The sequence below is a fragment of the Moschus berezovskii genome, chromosome 7, assembly GCF_049115385.1.
Source record: "Moschus berezovskii isolate FMDL1 chromosome 7, NW_MosBer_1.0, whole genome shotgun sequence".
Lineage (NCBI taxonomy): Eukaryota > Metazoa > Chordata > Mammalia > Artiodactyla > Moschidae > Moschus > Moschus berezovskii.
In genome coordinates, this window is record NC_142466.1 from 99,937,462 (window position 1) to 99,957,805 (window position 20,344).

The 20,344-nt window shown below is 37.0% G+C and overlaps 1 non-coding gene across 1 annotated transcript; it reads right to left on the bottom strand.

Moving 5' to 3' along the window:
• Window positions 1-10,307: 10,307 nt before the first annotated feature.
• LOC148777454 (U6 spliceosomal RNA) lies at window positions 10,308-10,411 on the bottom strand. Its single transcript, XR_016037947.1, has one exon. It is a non-coding gene; the product is annotated as a U6 spliceosomal RNA (small nuclear RNA).
• Between the last annotated feature and the right edge of the window lie 9,933 nt (window positions 10,412-20,344).

Here is a 20,344-nt window from a genome sequence, read left to right on the forward strand (position 1 = left end):
GTGAAAGACACTCAGTCGGTGTCAGACTCTTGCGACGCCATGGACTATGCAGTCCATGGAATTCTCCAGGCCAGAATACTGGAATGGGTAGCTGTTCCCTTCACCATGGGATCTTCCCAGCCCAGGGATCACACTCAGGTCTCCCGCACTGCAGTTGGATTATTTACCAGCTGAGCCATGAAGGAATGGCAAGGCCAGGACATTTATCCTCTGATTCTTCTCTCCTACTTGGGGAAATAGATTGCTCCTCACTGAGTATTGGTCTCCCAGACTGCATTTTCCCACAATTCTGGGTTGTCCCTAATCAAGAGAAACCTGTAGTGCCACAGAAAGTTCTGAAGCAGAGACTGAGAGATTCTAGTGTTTAAGGTAGAACTGTCAGTTTGCTAGAAACATCCACAGCTGTCTGTGAGCTCAGATGAGCTGAGAAGATAAGGGACAGCAGATCTTGTTGACAAAAACCAGAAAACTATACTTGTGGTGGGAGAAAAACCTAGATGATACACACTTAAAGTGATTATTTGGGTGGAACAAAGGATTTACTTACCGTTAAAATGGGATTGGGCTTCCCTGGTGGCTCAGTGGTAAAGAATCTGCCTGCAGTGCTGGAACCACAGGAGACTGGGTTCAATTCCTGGGTTGGGAAGATCTCCCAGGAGGAGGAAATGGCAACCTACTCATCAGGACAATCCCATGGACAGAGGAGCCTGGTGGGTTACTGTCCATGGGATAGCAAAGAGTCAGACCCAACTGAAGCGACTGAACAAGTATGCACAAAATGGGGATAACAAATGAATTCCAACTCTCATACCATCTCTGATTAACTGATTGCACAGTGCTGTGTTGAGGAGGATTCTGAAAAGGCTCAGTAGGAAACTGTATCTTTATCAATTAGCAACCAAGACATGGAAATGGAAGAACAGAGGGACAGCATGTGGGCCATGGGCCATGTATGTGCCATCTTCTTTAAAGTAGAGACTATTTTTATTAATAGCATCACTGAAAGTGATTTCTTTAATACATTCTTCCACAGATTCGATCTTTCAAAATGCTCAGCATGTGAGGTATCTTTGGTTAACAGGCAAATTCTCCAATTAATGTTATGAATAAAACTGGGATAACTTCAAAGGCACAGTAGTTATAGGCATTAGCTTTGTTATTCTGCTCTATGTTTCAAGTAAACATGATATTTTTTTCTCAGTTATATGCAAAAATCAGTCATGTTATTAACCAGAAGATACAAAATGTATTAAAGAAAGATTTGTGTTTAATAGTGTCAGTGCTTGGTCATAGTCATCAATGTCAGAACAAGGAGGTGTGTTAATATATCAGTTCTCTTAGTAATTTTCATTAAACAATACAGTGTTAACAAATATGGATATGTTAATTAGTTAGATGGGAAGAATCCTTTCACAATGTATTTGTACATCAAATAACCATGATGTGTACTTTTGTCAATTATACCTCAATAAAACTAGAAAAAAATCCTTAGAGGAAAATGAATCATTAAATCAAGTGGGAAAAAAAAGTATTATTCATCTATCATAATATCTTAATGAGGAAAATATCACCATTTACTCTAAGACATTATTTGAACTTCAGACTCCAACAATAAGTACAATATTAAATATCTCAACTTTTACAACACAATTCAATTTCAAGTTATATGGTTATTCCTAAGTAGCCCTCAATTCTCATCTCCAATAATGCATATGAGTAAAAACTACCATCAGGTCCTGTCCAAACCACTACTGCTAATATACCTGTATTTAGCTTCATCACAATGTAGTAATAGTAATATATGAATATATACACACACATATATGATGCACACACATGTGGAATGATTCTAATGGAAAACTAACTGGAAACTGGCAGAAGAGCTCCAACACATCCAAAACTGGCCTTTGTCAGTGTGTGCAGAGGGAGTTGGTGATACAACAGTATGCAAAGGCTAACCACTGAATCTAGGGCAGAGAGTCCCTGGCATAGGACTTATTTAGCTACACAGAGGCAGCCTGGAGGATCTGGGGTGTGGTTACAGTAGGAGGGTGGCAGTCATTGTCAGCACACTCAGAAGTACAGTGGTTTGTCTCCCAGTGAGAGTACTCAAGTTCTGCTCACTCCACACTGAAGCTTGCTAAATCTGGGGCAGATAGGTCCTGGGAGAAAACTGCCACAGAGGCAGCCAAGATCTCAGGCAGCAGTGCAGTCACCTCAATTCTTGCATAGCCACAACTCCAAACCACCGACTCTAGGCCCAAACTACTAAACACAACAGTTTTGCACTAACTAGATCTGTGATGAACATAAGAGAGAAAGGTTTGAGATGGGGACTGCTTCTGAGCAGAACCATGGACACCTACAGAGACGATTCATCGGTCCTGGGTGGCCACACAGGCCTACCTGCATTATCAATCCCTCTTTTGGGGCAAGGTGCACCCTCACGGGCAAAAAAAAAACTGGTCGAACTTGACCCTCAGAGCTTCTTATCCAACAACGAGGGGGCAGACTTCACACCCAACAAGACATTGGCAGATAGAGAGGAAGCCCTGACTCGTATTCTGCACAGGCTTCAGATAAATCAACACCAACTACACCCTCTATCAAAGAGATAATGACCAGCACACCCTGAGTGAAGACAAGCATCCAGAAGAACAAAACAATAAAATCTCTAAATTTTCTTCATGAAGTATACAAATAAAGTTTACCTCCAAGGAAGGAGATATTAATATAAAGCCTATAAGTATCCAAAACTTACATTAAAGTTTTGTGGGCATGCATTATTTTATTTTTACACAAAATTTGGCCTCATCAAGAAAGTGATAGTTCAGGGAAAATATGAAAGCAATTCCGAATAAGGTGTTATTCAAATTCCCTTTGCAATGCATACCTTTCTCAGGTAGTAAAGGAATAACTTGCTAAAATCTGGATCAATCTCTGTAAAAATGAGAGAGGAGTAATCATTGTTATAACAAATTTCTCAAAAGGTCCCTAGTGAGGAATATCCTTCCACCTATATATTTATCGATCTACCCATCTATCCATCCACTGGCATACGTATCTACCTATACACCTACCTGTCTACCTACCTGCCATCTATCTCTATGGTCTTCTTTCAGTTATTTCAGTATTTTTACATCATGCTTTGTCATATCAATTTTATTTATTCATTGGACAATAATTCACTAGTAAGTACACCAGATGGGCTTCCCTGATAGCTCAGTTGGTAAAGAATCCACCTGTAATGTAGGAGGCCACAGTTTGATTTCTGGGTTGGGAAGATCCACTGGAAAAGGGATAGGCTACTCACTCTAGTCATTATTGGACTTCCCTGGTGGCTCAGCTTGTAAAGAATCCGCCCACAATGTAGGAGACCTGGGTTTGATCCCTGGGTTGGGAAGACCCCCTAGAGAAGGGAAAGGCTACCAACTCCAGTATTCTGGCCTGGAGAATTCCATTGACTGTATAGTCCATGGGGTCCCAAAGAGTTAGATACAACTGAGTGACTTTCACTTTCACTTTCAAGTACACCAGATGGAAGAATTCTGGGGTTTGGTCATCATTGAACATGGTATTTGGAGAAATCTAATAATTTCTAAGAAAATACAGCTCTGATTTTAAGACTCTCCTTGTTAAATGATTCAAACAGAACTGTACTCAGCCTAATCTGGAGCTAGTATATTATAAAAATGAAATTGCCTATAAAAAAAGTGCTTCCATAGGCAATTATGGAACAAGTATATGAAACAAGTATAGCATGTTATGAATGAAAAATATTACTATGAGTAAATGTAAGGGAGGGTATCTGGACAGTGACTTCTAGTTTTCTTACCAGATTGAGGTAGTAGGAGACAAATAACAGGAAATCTATTTGGAGTGCTGAATCTGTTCAGGAATTAATTTTATGGTTCTCAGAAAGTTATAATAAACGCTATAATTTTTACATTTCCTAAGTTCTTGAATGCAAAAGCAAATAGCATCCATGGTAATTACACTTGCAGTTCTTACAGTTAGAAATAATAAAATAAGTTTCAGAGTGTGCTGAGTGGGTAATAGTGACAGAACACTGAATTGTGCAACACAGTCTTGATATAAGGAATGTTAAATCAAAACCATACATAAACATTGGAAATATATTTTTTAGAGAAAGAAGTAAAGATGTGATTTTATTGATACCAAGCTTCAGCAGTACCTGAAGCGTGAAATTCCAGATGTTCAAGCTGGTTTTAGAAAAGGCAGAGGAACCAGAGATCAAATTGCCAACATGTGCTGGATCATGGAAAAAGCAAAAGAGTTCCTGAAAAACATCTATTTCTGCTTCATTGACTATGCCAAAGCCTTTGACTGTGTGGATCACAATAAACTGTGGAAAATTCTGAAAGAGATGGGAATACAAGACCACCTGACCTACCTCTTGAGAAACCTATATGTAGGTCAGGAAGCAACAGTGAGAACTGGACATGGAACAACAGACTGGTTCCAAATAGGAAAAGGAGTATGTCAAGGCTGTACATTGTCACCCTGCTTATTTAACTTCCATGCAGAGTACATCATGAGAAACACTGGGCTGGAAGAAGCATAAGCTGGAATAAAGGTTGCCGGGAGAAATATCAATAACCTCAGATATGCAGATGATACCACCCTAATGGCAGAAAGTGAAGAGGAACTAAAAAGCCTTTTGATGAAAGTGAAAGAGGAGAGTGAAAAAGTTAGCTTGAAGCTCAACATTCAGAAAACTAAGATCATGGCATCTGGTCCCATCACATCATGGGAAATGGAGAAACAGTGGAAACAGTGTCAGACTTTATTTTTTGGGCTCCAAAATCACTGCAGATGGTGACTGCAGCCATGAAAATAAAACAGGCTTACTCCTTGGAAGGAAAGTTATGACCAAATAGAAAGCATATTAAAAAACAGAGACATGTCAAGGCTATGGTTTTTCCAGTGGTCATGTATGGGTGTGAGAGTTGGACTGTGAAAAAAGCTGATAGCCCAAGAATTGATGCTTTTGAACTGTGGTGTTGGAGAAGACTCTTGAGAGTCCCTTGGACTGCAAGGAGATCCAACCAGTTCATCCTAAAGGAGATCAGTCCTGGGTGTTCATTGGAAGGACTGATGCTAAAGCTGAAACTCCAATATTTTGGCCACCTCATGAGAAGAGTTGACTCATTGGAAAAGACCTTGATGCTTGGAGGGATTGGGGGCAGGAGGAGAAGGGGACAACAGAGGATGAGATGGTTGGATGGCATCACCAGCTCAAAGGACATGAGTTGGAGTGAACATCGGGAGTTGGTGATGGACAGGGAGGCCTGGCATGCTATGATTCATGGGGTCGCAAAGAGTTGAACACAACTGAGTGACTGAACTGAACTGAATATGTTTGGAAATCTAAGGATAAATCTATAATAATCCTTGAGACATTTTCAACATGAATCATCTCTAAAATGTATCTCTTAAGCATTCCTTGGAGCACCTACCTGAGCATGTCAAGTGATATGGATTACTATATTTCAGGATAGGGCATCTCTTTCTCTGACTATCTATGGATTTTAGAAGACGTTCTCCCTACATCTAGCTATACACTGTCCCTATGCAGATTCTAACCTTCCAGTTTCACTTCTTGCTTTGCCCCAAATAACTTTATTAATTCAAATTTAAGTATGCATTAAACCAGACAAAATGGAAAGATAGAGACAAATCTCAGTTGCTGAGGCCCAGTCCAAGCTCAGATTTGGAAATAGAAGTGAATTACTGAGTGAATGGAAATCAAATGAAGACTGATAAACAAACTCAAAACTGGGCAAAGAGAGTGGCCTAAGATTGAGGGAAAGCAGCAGTCTCTGAAAGCAGAAATTCATCATCATGGGCAGAGAATAGGTCAGACAATGGGACAGCTTTTCTCTTGAGCACATTTCCATGGGAAGATCATTGCATGCTGCTGCTCCCTCTGGGCAGAAAAATGGTGCAAAACAATGTCATAGTTACTCTGAAGTGTTGATAGCATCAGTGTAGGATGATTCTTCTTCTCCTTCTGTCCTTTAATCCCTTGAGGATTATAAAGCCAGCTAAGGAGAACAGCTCTTAATGAGTGTGATTCTCTGAACCACATAATGGGAGTGAAGCAAAAGAGGGTAATCAATACCATGACTATGTGAAAAGTCTCCACCCATCAGGAGCCCTATCCTGAAATGTATGAACTGGGTGAAATGCATTAAATCTTAAATAAGTGCATTCTTACTTATCAATTATATTATTCTTTTTCAAGCTATTCATTTATCCTTCCCTTCAGAATTTTAATAGAATTTTTGTATGTTCTAGCCAGTCACCCCATTATTGTTATACTTTCTGCTTTTACTACTCTAAGGACATTGCATTGCAATTTAAGACTTTCTTTTCTTTTTGGTTTAAATTCTTCTGTTATCTTTTCAGTCTCCTGTTAAAGACCTGACTGAAGCAACTTGGCATGCACCCAGCTTCTCATTAATTATTGGTTGTAAATAATTTTGTTGTGATCAAGGGAAAAAAGCTGCATGCTGATTGATTTAGTTGAATTAACAGGAAATGTTTTCTTTATCTTAAATAAAATACCTTGAAACAGAATAATAAGATAATTAAGCATGAGAGATGAGGTCTTCTAAGCATAGCCCAGATAAAAGATATTTACATTAGACAAGTCAATTCCTCTACATAAGAAATAAAAAAGAAATTATTGTCCTTGTTGTTGTTGTTGTTTGAGATGAAGGGAGGGAAGCTGGCAGCTGGTGCTAGAGAAAGTTATACTAAGTGGCAAGGGTAAAGTAGCAAAAAAGGACATAAGAAAACCAGGGAAAAAATTAAATTACCCTTTATGTGTAATGAAGATCTAATTTTAAGACAATCATGTTTAGTATATAAGTTTTTATTTTTTCTTGCCAGATCTATTGTCATCATCTGCTGTCCCATGCTGTAATAAAAATCATTTCCATCATTACACTTGTTTTAGTGATATTTATGGAGAATAAATGAAACATTAGGAAATAGTAAGGAGAACAGAGAAAGAAATTTTAAAATGAAATGTAAAGTGGGCAGCAGCTGTGAAACAAGTTTAAAAATAAACTAACCTATTAATACTGAAAAACTCCTAAAATTCAAACTAATATTAGAGAGTTAGAAAATCTCAAGGTTCATGTGATTATAGTTATGGATTTCTTATTTAGACATAAAGGATATAGATAGATTGCTTAAGGTTTGGTGTCATCTGAAATATATTTATTTCATAAAGAGCTGTTTAATTTTCAAGGAAAGCATTCTTAAGCTGTTGCCTCTAATTTAACTAATGAATTGATCTAAAAAAAGTATAGTCATCAATTATATATTCTGCTTATCTCTTCAGAAACTTCTCTTTCATGGCATTTTCCTCCATTTATACATATTTGATTGTAAGTGCTGCTGCTGCTGCTGCTATTCAAAACATGTATTTTTCTAAACTGGCATAACCAAATATCAGTTGGACCCCCCCTTTAACTTTTCTAGATTTAATTGATAAATCTTTCTTAGAATTTATACAGGAAGGATATATTTGTCTTCCAGGCAGGGCTTCCATAATAAAGTACCACAGACTGGGTAGCCTAGTCAACATCAATTTATGTTCCTACAGTTCTGGAAGCTAGATGTCTGAGAGCAAGGTGTCTGAATAGTTGATTTCTTCTGAGTCATCTCTCTTTGGCTTGTAGATATTCTTGTTCTCCCTCTTTCTTCATATGGTCTTCCCTCTGTGTGTGTGTGTGTGTGTCCTAACCTCCTCTTGTAGGAACATCATTCATGTTGGATTGGGCCCACCTTAATGACCTCATATAACCATAATCACCTATTTAATGTCCTCTATCTCCAAACCATGTTCTGAAGTACTGGGGACAGGGATTTCAACACATGAGTTTTGGAAGACACAGTTTGGCCCATGAAATTGGATATATAAGACTAGCTCATTTTATAGCTTTAATCACTCAAATCCATAAGTAGGTTTGGAATTTACAACTCCAGTAGAGGAATTTGTACTTATTCTTTTGGTATAAATTGTTGCCCCTGGAGAGAAACTTTAGTATCTTACTAGATTCTGGTCTGATTATATTTCAGGACTACCATGAAGATGTATTGAAAGTTCTACTACACTGAAGGAGTCTAATACCCCACTCATTTGGTGATTTTCCAGCTCTAATTTTGAAAGAACACACTGACCATGATGGTGAAAATATCAATTTTAAAAAAATCTACTCTCTGTACGATGTGTGTCTATTTCCCTATTTCCCTGTGTGTTCTGACCAAACTTACACTTATTTGCATACAGCTGCATGTGGCTTCTGTTTTGCCAAACTATTAAACCAGTCTTACTTAAAATTATCTCTCTCTCTCCCTCTCTCTCTCTCTCTCTCTTTTTCCTACTGGTCTACCTTGACTTTGCCTTCAGCATTTGCTCATCAAGACTGAGATATGAAAGGATCCTAATCTCCTTCACCATATGATTCCTGTGTCAGAAATTTCAAAATGTCCTTCAAAATTTGCAGTTATGTGTTTGACTTTATTCTCTACACATTCTCTAATTTCAACACTGAATTTTTCATTTTTTTTCTCATGTAATTTGTGTTGGTTCCCATAAATTTGAAAATTTACACTTCATTCTTCCACAAAATTCCCATCCACAAGGCTTATTTCTAGTCAGGAATTTAGGGATTCCCACCTTCTCAAAATGCTAGTACTCAGGTTCTTAATTTCTAGTTTACCCACCTCTAACACACAACTTACAGTTTGAAATTTAGCTAATGAGTTTTATGACATGTAACCCTTCAGAGTTAACTCAAAATTATCATTTGTTGTTGTTGTGATAGTTGCTAAGTCATGTCTGATCCCTTGTGATCACATGGACTGTAGCCCACCAGGCTCTTATATCCATATTATTTCCCAGACAAGAATACTGGAGTGGGTTGCCATTCCCCTCTCCAGGGGATCTTTCTAACCCAAGGATCAAACCCGTGTATCCTGCAGTACAGGTAGATTCCTTACCATCTGAGCCACCAGGGAAGTCTCAAACCATTATTAGTAGAGTGTAAATCATGTCTTTTTAAAAAATTAATATTTTTATTGAAGGATAATTGCTTTACAGAATTTTGTTCTTTGCTGTCAAACCTCAACATGAATCAGCCATATGTATACATATATACCCTCCCTCCTGAACATCCCTCCTATCTCCCTCTCCATCCCACCTCTCTAGGTTGATACAGAGCCCCGTTTGAGTTTCCTGAGCCATACAGCAAATTCCCATTGGCTATCTATTTTACATATGGTAATGCAAGTTTCCATGTTACTCTTTCCATATATTTCACCCTCTCCTCTCCTCTCCCCATGTCCATAAGTCTATTCTTTAGGGCTGTTTCTCCATGATGCCCCATAAATAAATTCTTCAGTACCATTTTTCTAGATTCCATATATATGTGTTATAATACGGTATTTATCTTTCTCTTTCTGACTCACTTCACTCTGTATAATAGGCTCTAGGTTCATCCACCTCATTAGAACTGACTCAAATGTGTTCCTTCTTCTTATTGCTGAGTAATATTCCATTGTGTATATATGCCACCACTTCTTTATCCATTCATCTGTCAATGGACATCTAGGATGCTTCCATGTTCTAGCTATTGTAAATAGTGCTGCAATGAACAATGGGATACATGTGTCTTTTTCAATTTTGGTCTCTTCAGAGTATATGCCTAGGAGTGGGATTGCTGGGTCATGTGGTGGTTTTATTCCTAGTTTTTTAAGGAATCTTGATATCATCTTCTAGAGTGGCTGTATCAATTTACATTCCCATCAATGGTGCAAGAGTGTTCCCTTTTCTCCACACCCTCTCCAGCATTTATTGTTTGTAGATTTTTTGATGATGGTCCTTCTGACCAGTGTGAGGTGATATCTCATTGTAGTTTTGATTTGCATTTCTCTAATAATGAACGATGTTGAGCATCCTTTCAGGTGTTTGTTAGCCATCTGAATGTCTTCTTTCAAGAAATGTCTGTTTAGGTCTTTTTCCCACTTTTTGATTGGGTAGTTTGTTTTTCTGGTACTGAGTTGTATGAGTTGATTAATTTTGGAAATTAATCCTTTGTCAGTTGTTTCATTTTCTATTATTTTCTCCCATTCTGAGGGTTGTCTTTTCACCTTGCTTATAGTTTCCTTTGCTGGGCAAAAGTGTTTAAGTTTAATTCAGGTTCCACTCATTTACTTTTGTTCTTATTTGCGTTAGTCTAGGAGGTGGGTTGTAGAGGATCTTGCTTTGAAAAAATATGGAATGCTTCATGAATTTGTGTGTCATCCTAGAACAGGGGCCATGCTAATCTCTGTATCATTCCAATTTTAGTATATGTGCTGCCAAAACGAGCATTTTCTTTTCTTTTGATACAAGTGCCTAACTTAAACTTTGATTGCCAGGGCAACCACTTCAAGGACTATCTACTCCAAAGTCAGCTATCTAGAATAATTATCTACACCCCCAGAAACTTGACTAGATAACATACCGGGCCACCTCTCAGCACTGAGGCTTATTTTTTTAGAAATCCTGGTTGATTTCCATAATTGATCATTTGGGCCACTTCCCCCACACACACACTTTAAATTACCACTTTTGCTTTAAATACAGCATTAAAGAATGAGCCCACAAAACTTCTAGACTATTACCTTCATCCCCAAAAAAAGCAGAACCTCAGACCATTGCACTCAGACCATTTTACCTGATCTAACTCTGATTTTCCTTCACTCTCCACATTTCCCACTCCCAACTCCCTGCTGTGTGGCTCCAGTTGCAATGCATGATTTCAAGTTCTTATAATTAATCAGGGTTTCCTTGGTGCCTCAATAGTAAAGAATCTGCCTGCAATGTGGGAGACCTGGGTTTGATTCCAGGATCAGGAAGATTCCTGGAGAAGGGAAGGGCTACCCAGTTTGTTATTCTTTCCTAGAGAATTCCATGGATATGGGAGCTTGGTGGGCCATAGTCCAAGGGGTTTCAAAAGAGTTGGACATGACTGACTGACTAACACTTTGGGCTTCACTGGTGGCTCAGTGGTAAAGAATCTATCTGAAATGTGGGAAACCTGAGTTCAATCCCTAGGTTGGGAAGATCCCCTGGAGAAGAAAATGGCCTACCTACTCCAGTATTCTTGCCTGGAGAATTCCGTGGACAGAGGAGTCTGGTGGGCTCATGTCACAAAGAGTAGACAAAACTGAATGACTTTTACTTTCATTATAATTAACCTTTATTTTTTCAAAGTTTCTTGTTGATATTGCTGAAGGGTGTCTTGAAATCATAAGAAGGTCAGTGCAGCCACAATGGTAGTTATTAATAGGCTAAGAGAGGAAACAAAATAAAACACAAAATCTTATCAATAAAACTGAAATCTATATCAACTAATTAATAACAGGCCATATAATTCCCTTTAGTAGATCACTTTTGAGTTTCAAATAGTCTTTAAGTTGAGTGAAAATGATTTATAATCAAAGCAATTTATTTTTTCAATCTGATTCCCACTATTATTTTACCTCTCTTCTTTAATTCAACAATATATGTCAATGTTCTTTTTTTTTTTTTCCAAAATATGGTTTATATTTCCCTCCTGGTGTTTTTATCATGCTATTTACTTGACCTAGAATATAATTTTCTTTCACTGTTTCTGTTTTTTTTTTTTTTTTAAATATCCTCCAGTGTTCTTATTTAAGCAATTATCTTCACAAATTTCCAGTCCTATAATCTGAGTGTAAGGCCCTGGGTGGTTGTATACTAGAGAAATGTTGAGCTCTCTTTATTTTCATAAGCAGAAATCAGGGTAAGTTATGGACAGCAGTATAATTGGTCCAAAAATATAGTGTTTAATTCCATCGATTCTTCTCATCACATTTGGCTTCAAGGACCAGTGAACTTGCATAGGGTTTAGCACTCAAAATTGTGTGCTGTGCTTGGAGTTGAATATTCTGTAGTCATTGTTTTGAAATTTTTATCTTTGTGTGTTTTATAAATGAATACTCTTAAAAAATGCAGAATGGGAGTGGGAAGGGTCAAATTTAAATGAGAACCCTGCAGCATCTAGGTCTAGGTATGTTGTTGTCCATCCCTGACTCATCCAGGCAGCTCCATGGTGCTTTCCAGGGGGACTTAGTGAGGGCTTCTCACCTACACCCTATCCAGACACTTAGTACATCCTTCACGGATGTTGCAATCCATCTGGGAGACTAAAAGTGTCAGGGTGGTGGACTCTAGGGAAAAGGAAACTGATGTCTTGCCCCCAGCCAGAGCCTTGCTTTATTTTTTTGCTTTGGTCCCTCAAGCTATGTAGTAAATCATGCCTTCAATGAATTCTAGTGAAAGCCTCCAATGAATGAGCAAAGAACCACTCCACACCAATTATTCTGAGGTAATTGAAGTTCCTTCTCACACTGCCACTCACAGAGTTCAACATTTAAAATTAAACAAGAGAAACATAGAGGGGTAAAATCACTCCACAGCCACTGATTATATATATATTTTTCTCCTGAATGGTTTCAATACCCAGTATTATCATGTTAAACAAGACAGCTCTGAAGGTAAGATATATATATAAAAAGCATAAAGGAGTGATTTGAGAAAAAAGTTCTATGTATAGAAGTAATAAAGGAAGACTTCAACATAGTGCAATATATAAACTGTGTGTCTTGATTTTGGACCCACCTCTTTTTAGATGTTTATTCTTGCAATATTACTTGGTTTCCAAATATCACATTTTTTCTTATTTTTATTTGTTTAAACCTGAAATGAACTACTGACAGATGCTCAGTAAATTTTAATTACTTTTTTACTCTAAAGCAATTATCTTTTCTCGTTAATTCAGTAAAGTACATTGAGTTGCTAAATAGCTTCTAAAATATATCACACAAGGCATGGCCTAAAAATAAAAACACTGACACACACAAAAATTAATTTTCAAAATTAAGTGAGAAATTTAGATTTTCCAGGAGCACCTAAAGAAAGTAAAAATAGCGCCCTTAGAAGGGGGGAAAAATCAAAGTCAGAAAATGATATAATTAACATATCATGATTATTAATGGTTAGTGAGAATTACTCAGAGACTTTTGAAGAACATTTTGTTGAACAATAATGGCATATATTAAAGCTTCCCTGATGGGTCAGTGGCAAAGAATCCACCTGCCAACACAAGAGAAGCAGGTTCTATCCCTGGGTTGGGAAGATCCCTTGGGGAAGGATCCCACTCCTTGGGGAATGGCAACCCACTCCAGTATTCTTGCCTGGGAAAGTTCATGAACAGAGGAGCCTGGTGAGCTACAGTCCAGAGTGGCAAAATAGTTGGACTCAACTCAATGACTAAACAATAACAATAGCATATAGTACTCTTCAATAAAGTATTTCCCAATGGTCAATAAAAATTAAGTACAGGCTTGAACAATAACTTTGTGAAGAGTGATTAAGTAAAGGGAGATCTATTGGAGAAGTGAACCATGGTGCAAACCAGGGATAATCTATGAGAATTGGGTGTTCCATTCATTGTGGTGATTCACAAGGTATAAGAATTCAACTCAGATATGTGAATTTCCTATTCTCCTTCTGCTGGAGAAAAAAAGGATAAAAACTAACTAGCACAAAAATAATCTCAAACACTTAGCATTAAGTGTGTAAGAGACAATTTTTTATTAAACATAAAACTACTCTGAAGCACATACCATCATTAGATAGATAAGGAAATTAAGGGACAGAAAGGTGATTTGCACACTTTCACATTGATTGCAAGTGTAACAGCCAGGATTGAATCATGACTCTCCAATTACAGAATCTATGCACTTAACCTCTACATCACAAGATCTCTCTTTAGAGATTATTTTTTTTTTAAATTAAGGTATACTTGATTTATACTATTATACAAGTTTCAGGTGTGCAAAATAGTGATTCACAATTTTAAAAAGTTAAGGCCCTACTCAGTGAGATGTCACTCCAGGACTTTGCTTCAGACAGGTTTCCTCCAACACAGATAACTAGGAAAATATGAAGGAAGCCTAGTACCAAGGAACATGATCTGGATCCAGGGCATGCAGCATTCACTCTGGCTTCAAGAGATCAAGCTTTGAGGCTTTGGAGTGAGAGCATGGACTCCAAGACCCTAGGCTACCAGAGAACTAACCCTAGGGAGTATCAAAGTGAACTCACACAATGGAAACCACTTCAATACAAGACCCAGCATTACCCAGCCACCAGTAGCATGCTGTGCAGGATGCTTTATCTAAACAACAACAACAAAAATGCAAACCTAATCATCATCAGACAGGATTACCAACTCACTCAGCCTTTCCCATCAGAGGAAAGACAAACAAAACCTCAGGATAAATATCACCCTATACAAAGCCTACACAAACCACTGGACCAACCTTAGGAGGGCAGAAACCAAAAGGAAAAAAGAATACAACCTTGAAGCCTGGGAAAAGGAAACCTTATATGTAATAAGTTGAAAAAAAATAATGAAAAGGCAAAGAAATACACAAATGAAGGAACAAACTAGAAACACAAAAGTCCAAACAGATGAAGAGGAAATAGTAAACTACTGGAAAAAGAATTCAAAATAATGATAGTAAAAATAATCAAAAACCTTGTAAACAAAGTGGAGAAAATGAGAGAATCAATTAACAAAGATATAGAAGAATTAAAGAATAAACATACAGAGAAAACCAGCACAATTACTGAAATCAAAAATACTTTAGAAGGAATCAATTGCGGGATATATGAAACAGAAGAATGAATCAGTGAGCTGAAAGATAAAATGGTGGAAATAACTTCTGAAGAGAAGGATCAAGTAAAAAGAATGAAAAGAACTGAGGATAGTCTCAGAGACTTCTGGGGCAATATCAAACGCACCAACATTCAAATTATAGAGCTCCCAGAAGAAGAAGAAGAAGAAAAGGGTGTGAGAAAAATTTTGAAAATATTATAGTTGAAAATTTCCCCAACATGGAAAAGGAAATACTCAATGAAATCCAAGAGGTACAAAGAGTCTCATACAGGATAAACCCAAGGAGAAACTTGCCAAGACACATAATAATCAAACTAACAAAGACAAAACACAAAGAAAGAGTATCAAAAACAGTACGGGAAAAGGAACAAGGAACATACAAGGGAAATCCCTTACACTTAATGACTGATCTTTCAGCAGAAACTCTGCAGCCCAAAAGGGAATGGCAGGATATATTTAGAGTGTTGGAAGGGAAAAAATCTACAACCAAGATTACAGTACCTGGCAAGGATCTCATTCAAAATTGATGGAGAAATAAAAAGCTTTTCAGACAAGCAAAAGTTAAAAAAATTCAGTACCACCAAACCAGCTTTACAATAAATGTTATAGGGATTTATATAGCCATTATATATACGAGAAGAAAACCATCTACAAAATCTACATGAAACAATTAAGAAAATGGCAGTAGGAACATATATACCAATAATTAATTTAAATGTAAATGGATTAAATATCCCAACCAAAAGACCCAGGCTGGCTGAATGGATATACTGTCTACAAGAAACCTGCTTCAGACCTAAAAACACATGTAGACTGAAAGTGAGAGGAAAAATATATTCCATGAAAATGGGAAGCAAATGAAAACTGGAGTAGCAATCCTCATATCAGACAAAATACCTTAAAGATTACAAGAGATAAGGAAGGACACTACATAATGATCAAGGGATCAATCCAGAGGAAGAAATAACAATTGTAAATATAAATGCACCTAACATAGTATTCTTGCCTGGAGAATCCCAGGGACGGAGGAGCCTGGTGGGCTGCTGTCTATGGGGTCGCACAGAGTCGGACACGACTGAAGTGACTTAGCAGCAGCAGCAACATAGAAGCATCTCAATACATAAGAAAAACACTAACAGACATAAAAGGAGAAATTGACAGCAACACAATAATAGTCGGAGACTTTAACACTCCAGTCACACCAATGGACAGATCATCAAAACAATATTAATAAGGAAACATGAATCTTAAATTATACATTAGATGAGATTGATCTCATTGACATCTTCAGGACATCCCATCTTAATGCAGAAGAATACACCTTCTCAAGTGCACAGAGAACATTCTCCAGGATAGACCACATCTTGGGTCACAAATCAAACCTCAGTAAATTTTAAAAAATTGAAATCATATCAAACATCTTCTCCGACCACAATGCTATGAGATTAGATATCAATTATAAAAAAAAAAATGTAAGAAACACAAACACACGGAGATTAACAACACGTTTCTAAATGACCAATAGGTTACTGAAGAAAACAAAAGGGAAATCAGAAAACTTCTAGAAAAAAAAAAATGACATTGAAATCATGACAACTCAAAACCTGTGGGATGCAGCAAAAGCAGTTCTAAGAGGGTAGTTTATAGCAATACAATCCTACCTCAAGAAACAAGAAAAAACATTGAATAGAAAACCTAATTTTATACCTAAAACTACTGGAAAAAGAACAATAAAACCCCCAAAATTAGTAAAAGGAAGGAAATCAAAAAGATCCAAGCAGAAATAAATGAAAAAGAAATGAAAGAAGCAATAGTAAAGATTAACAAAACTAAAAGTTGGTTCTTTGAGAAGATAAACAAAATTGACAAATTTTAGCCAGACTCATCAAGAAAATAAGAGAGAAGAATCAAATCAACAAAATTAGAAATGAAAAAGAAAAGGTTAAAACAGGCAATGCAGAAATACAAAGGATTATAAGAGACTATTGTGAACAACTATTTAGCACTCAAATGGATAACCTGGAAGAAATGGACATAGTTTTAGAAAAGTTCAATCTTCCAAGACTGAACCAAGAAGAAATAGAAATTATGACCAATCCAATTATAAGCACTGAAAATGAAGCTGTGATCAAAAATCTCCCAAAATACAAAAGTCCAGGGCTAGATGTCTTCACAGGAGAATTCTATTAAACATTTAGAGAAGAACTAATAATACCTATCCTTCTAAAACTCTTTCAAAAAATTGCAGGAAGGAACACTTCCAACTCATTCAATGAGGCCACCACTACCCTGATGCCAAAACCAGACAAAGACAGCACAAAACAGAAAACTGCAGGCCAATATCACTGATGAACACAGATGCAAAAATCTCAACAAAATTTTAGCAAACAGAATTCAGTGACACATCAAACAGCTCATACACCATGATCAAGTTGGATTTATTTTAGGAATGCAAGGATTCTTCCATATATGCCAATCAAACAATGTGATACACCATATCAAGAAATTGAAAGATAAAAACCATATGATAATCTTATTGAGAAAAAGCCTTTAATAAATTTCAGCAGCCATTTATGATTAAAATTCTTCAAAAAATGAACATAGAAGGAACCTACCTCAACATAATAAAGGCTACTATATATGATAAGCCTACAGAAAGCATTATTCTCAACGGTGGAAAACTGAAAGCATTGCCCCTAAGATCAGGAACAACAAAGGTGTGCACTTTCACCGCTATTATTCTACATAGTTCTGGAAGTCGTAGCTACAGCAATCAGAGAAGAAAAAGAAATAAAAGGAATCCAGATTGGAAAAGAATTAAAGCTTTCACTGCTTTCAGATGACATGATACTGTACATAGAAAACTCTAAAAATAGTATCAGAAAATTGCTAGAGCTAATTAGTGAAATTACCAAAGTTGCAGGATACAAAATCAATACACAGAAATCACTTGCATTTCTATATACTAACAATGAAAAATCAGAAAGAGCAATTAAGGAATCAACCCCATTCACCATCACAACAAAAAGAGTTAAATATCTAGAAATAAACTTACCTAAGGAGACAAAAGAACTGTACACAGAAAATTAAAAGACACTGATTAAAGAAATCACAGACGACATAAATGGGAGAGATATTCCATGTTCCTGGGTAGGAAGAATCAATATTGTGAAAATGTCTATACTATCAAATGCAATCTGCAGATTCAATGTGATCCCTATCAAATTACCAATGACATTTTTCACAGAACTATAATAAAAAAAATTCACAATCCATGTGGTATCACAAAAGACCCCAAATAACCAAAGCAGTCTTGAGAAAGAAGAATGGAACCAGAGGAATCAACCTTTCTGACTACAGATTATACTACAAAGCTATAGTCATCAAGCTTGTTTGGTGAAAGTGAAAGTCCCTCAGTCGTGTCTGACTCTTTGTGACCCCATGGAATAGTACATGGAATTCTCCAGGCCAGAATACTGGAAGGGTAGTCTTTCCCTTCTCCAGGGGATTTTTCTTACCCAGGAATTGAACGAGGGTCTTCTGCAGTGCAGGTGAATTCTTTACCAACTGGGCTATCAGGGAAGCCTGGACAATATGGTACTGGCACAAAAAACGGAAATACAGACAAATGGAACAAGACAGAAAACCCAGAAATAAACCCATGCACCTATGGGTACTTTATTTTTGACAAAGGAGACAAGCATATACAAAGGGACAAAGATAGCCTCTTCAATAAATGGTGCTGGGAAAACTGAATAGCTACATGTAAAAGAATGAAATTAAAACACTTCCTAACAGCAAACCAAAGATAAACTCAAAAAAAAAAAAAAGCATTAAGACCCTGGAGTGGGTTGCCATTTCCTTCTCCAATGTGTGAAAATGAAAAGTGAAAGTGAAGTCACTCAGTGGTGTCCGACCCTTAGCGACCCCACGGACTGCAGCCTACCAGGCTCCTCCATCCATGGAATTTTTCTAGGCAATAATACTGGAGTGGCTTGCCATTGCCTTCTCCGAATGTAAGACCAGAAACTTTAAAACTCTTAGAGAAAAGCATAGACAGAACATTTGATGACATAAATCAAAGCAAGATCCTCTATGACCCACTTCCTAGAGTAACACAAATAAAAACAAAAGTAAACAAGTGGGACCTGATTAAACTTAAACACCTTTGCACAGCAAAGGAAACTATAAGCAAGGTGAAAAGACAACCCTCAGAATGGGAGAAAATAATAGAAAATGAAACAACTGACAAAGGATTAATTTCCAAAATATATAAGCAACTCATACAACTCAATACCAGAAAAACAAACTACCCAATCAAAAAATGGGAAAAAGACCTAAACAGACATTTCTTGAAAGAAGACATTCAGATGGCTAACAAACACCTGAAAGGATGCTCAACATCGTTCATTATTAGAGAAATGCAAATCAAAACTACAATGAGATATCACCTCACACTGGTCAGAAGGACCATCATCAAAAAATCTACAAACAATAAATGCTGGAGAGGGTGTGGAGAAAAGGGAACACTCTTGCACCGTTTCTTGCACCGTTGATGGGAATGTAAATTGATACAGCCACTCTAGAAGATGATATCAAGATTCCTTAAAAAACTAAGAATAAAACCACCAAATGACCCAGCAATCCCACTCCTAGGCATATACTCTGAAGAGACCAAAATTGAAAAAGACACATGTATCCCATTGTTCATTGCAGCACTATTTACAATAGCTAGAACATGGAAGCATCCTAGATGTCCTTTGAGAGATTAATGGATAAAGAAGTGGTGGTATATATACACAATGGAATATTACTCAGCCATAAAAAGGAACACATTCGAATCAGTTCTGATGAGGTGGATGAACCTCGAACCTACTATACAGAGTGAAGTGAGTCAGAAAGAAAAAAATAAATATCGTATTCTAACATACACATATGGAATCTAGAAAAATGGTACTGAAGAATTTATTTACAGGGCAGCAATGAAGAAGCAGATATAGAGAATAGACTTATGGACATGGGGAGAGATAAGGAAAGGTTTAGTTGTATGGGAAGAGTAACATGGAAACTTACATCACCATATGTAAAATAGATAGCCAATGAGAATTTGCTGTATGGCTCAGGAAACTCAAACGGGGCTCAGTATCAACCTAGAGGGGTCGGATAGGGAGGGAAATGGGAGGGATGTTCGGGAGGGAGGGGATATATGTTTAACTATGGCTGATCCATGTTGAGGTTTGACAGAAAACACAAAATAAGAAAGAAAAAATGTAAAAAGAAAGTTAAACTCAGTTTACAGTTATTATAGAATATTGGCTGTATTGCTTGTACTGTATAACATATCCTTTTGTTTTATTTATTGTATACATTGTAATGTGTTCCTCTTAATCCCCTACCCCTGTCTTACCTCTCTCATCTTACCTCTCCCCATCTGTACTGATTCTTAGTCTCTTAAAATAGGTGAATGATTTCAATTTTTCTTTAGATAATATCTGACTTACACTAATTTGTACCATTTTCTCTTTTTCTCAGTCATCATGGGTAAATAAGGA